We start from the raw sequence: 2,500 nt of genomic DNA, 5'->3' as shown, positions 1-2,500 counted from the left end.
ATGTTTCATGTCTATTGTGCAAGCCATAAGCCAGAAATATGTCCCAGAGCACAAGGCCAAAACAAATAGGAACAAGATTCCAAGGGAGAGGAAGATCCTCATGAGACGACGGACAAAAGTTGCAAATCGACTCAACCAGCATCCCAAGAATGGCCAAAGGTCCCCCCTAAAAACGACACTGATGGAGATCGAAAAAAGGCTGCAACAATCCTATGTGAAGGAGAGAGCAGACAAAGAAGCCTGGGTTATAAAAAACATTAAGTCAAACCCAAAGGCCTTCTTTCATTACGCAAAAGAAACAGCCTCAGTACGCTGCAAGATTGGACCCCTCTTCGAAAAGGATGGCTCCCTCACAGACAGTCCAACTAGGATCAGTGAGGTACTGAATGAGCAATTCAAAAGTGTCTTCACCACTCCATTGGAGCACAGACAAGTGAACAAACCAGTGGACTTCTTTGCTACCTCCCCTATAACCAGTGAGGCAGTTACGATGGAATACATCAACATTAGCGAAGATGTATTACTAGCTATACATGAAGTGGACACAAACTCAACTGCTGGCCCTGATGGTTTCCCAGCAATCCTCCTTAAATCGTGTAAGCATGCCCTGGCAAAACCACTCCAGATCCTCTTCCAGAGCTTTCTCGCAAACGGAAGACTGCCAAGCAAGCTGAAGGAGGGAATAATATGCCCAATCCATAAAGGAGGAAGCAGAGCAGATGCCAAAAACTATAGGCCTATCTCTCTGACTTCACACATCAGCAAAGTCATGGAAAGGATAATCAGAGGAAAACTAATCGCATTCCTTGAAGAAAATAAATTGCTGAGTGATACCCAACATGGCTTTCGACCAGGTAGGAGCTGCCTGACCCAGCTCTTACAACATTACGACTGGGTGTTGAGGCAGTTACTCAACAACTCAAATGTGGACGTAACATACCTTGATTTTGCAAAAGCTTTTGATAAAGTGGATCATGGTGTGATATGCCACAAACTGCGTGATCTTGGCATAGCTGGAAAACTTGGAGAGTGGTTACATGACTTTCTGAAAGATAGAAGTCAGGCAGTAGTGGCTAATGGCGCCACCTCTATGAGAACACAAATAATGAGCGGTGTTCCACAGGGCACTGTCTTGGGACCATTGCTTTTTATAGTCACTCTCTCAGATATGCCTTCAAGTGCCCGGATAGCCACTCTTGCAAGCTACGCAGACGATACAAAAGTCTCGCAGAAAATACAGAACTCCAGTGATGTTGCACACCTGCAGCAGAAATTGGACTCAGTTTACAGATGGGCTGAGGACAATAATATGCAGTTTAATGCTGAAAAATTCCAAGCCCTGCGCTACCAACGTCCAAAACTGAATATGAAACTTAGAGAGTACACTGGTCCACAGGGAATTTCAATCCCAGAGCCTAAATCAGTGAGAGACCTGGGTATCGACATGAGTGATGATACCTCTTTCCAAGTGCACATTACCAGGATGGCAACAAAGTGCAGACGATTGGCTGGATGGATCCTGAGAACATTCAGAACCAGAGATAAGGAAACCATGATGATCCTCTGGAGGACATTCGTCCTCAGCCGCCTGGATTACTGCTCACAGCTGTGGTCACCCACCAGTCTGAAATTAACAGCAGACCTTGAAGCAATCCAGAGGAGATTCACAAAGAAGATTGTCTCTTTGCAACTGGTCAGCTACTGGGAAAGGCTGAAACAGCTAAGACTCTACTCCCTGGAGAGAAGGCGGGAGAGGTATGCAGTAATATACATCTGGAAGATCCTGGAAAGAATTGTGCCAAATTTTGGCATTGAAAGCTACACCAATGCCAGAACGGGACGACACTGCATAGTGCCAAAGATCCCAGCAATGCCATCGCGCTTCAGGACCAGTTACTGCAACAGCTTGGGATTCAGGGGCCCACAGCTTTTTAATATTCTCCCAAAGAGCCTGAGGAATCTGCACAAAGTAGATGTAGGAGTTTTTAAATCAAAGCTGGACCTCTTCCTATCGAGAGTCCCAGATGAACCTACCTCGCGGCAGGAGGTGCAAATGAGGGTTGCTAAATCAAACTCCATTCTTCACCAAGTGCCATATATTGCAAGAGGATCCCTGTAATAACAGTGTAGCAACACGGTGGTGCATCAGCATGGCCGCAGCTCTAAGCTGAAACTTTAAAAAAAAAAAAATATATATATATATATATATATATATATATATATATAAATAAATAAATAAATACATATAAATATATATATATATATAAATATATATATATAAATAAATAAATATATATAAATAAATATATATATATAAATAAATAAATATATATATACACAAATAAATAAATGTATATATATATATAAATCGCCGATCTCCGATGCGAAAGATATTTCCTTGCAAAATATATAAGGCTTTTTCCAGTGAAGTTATTCACTGATATCGAAAAAGTGAAAACAAGCAATGTTAAATCTCTGAACGAAGTATTAACAGTAACTG

Source organism: Octopus bimaculoides, chromosome 30 (assembly GCF_046866305.1).
Source record: "Octopus bimaculoides isolate indiv1 chromosome 30, ASM4686630v1, whole genome shotgun sequence".
NCBI lineage: Eukaryota > Metazoa > Mollusca > Cephalopoda > Octopoda > Octopodidae > Octopus > Octopus bimaculoides.
The sequence above is the reverse complement of the archived record's forward strand: the minus strand, read 5'-3'. Positions refer to the sequence as shown.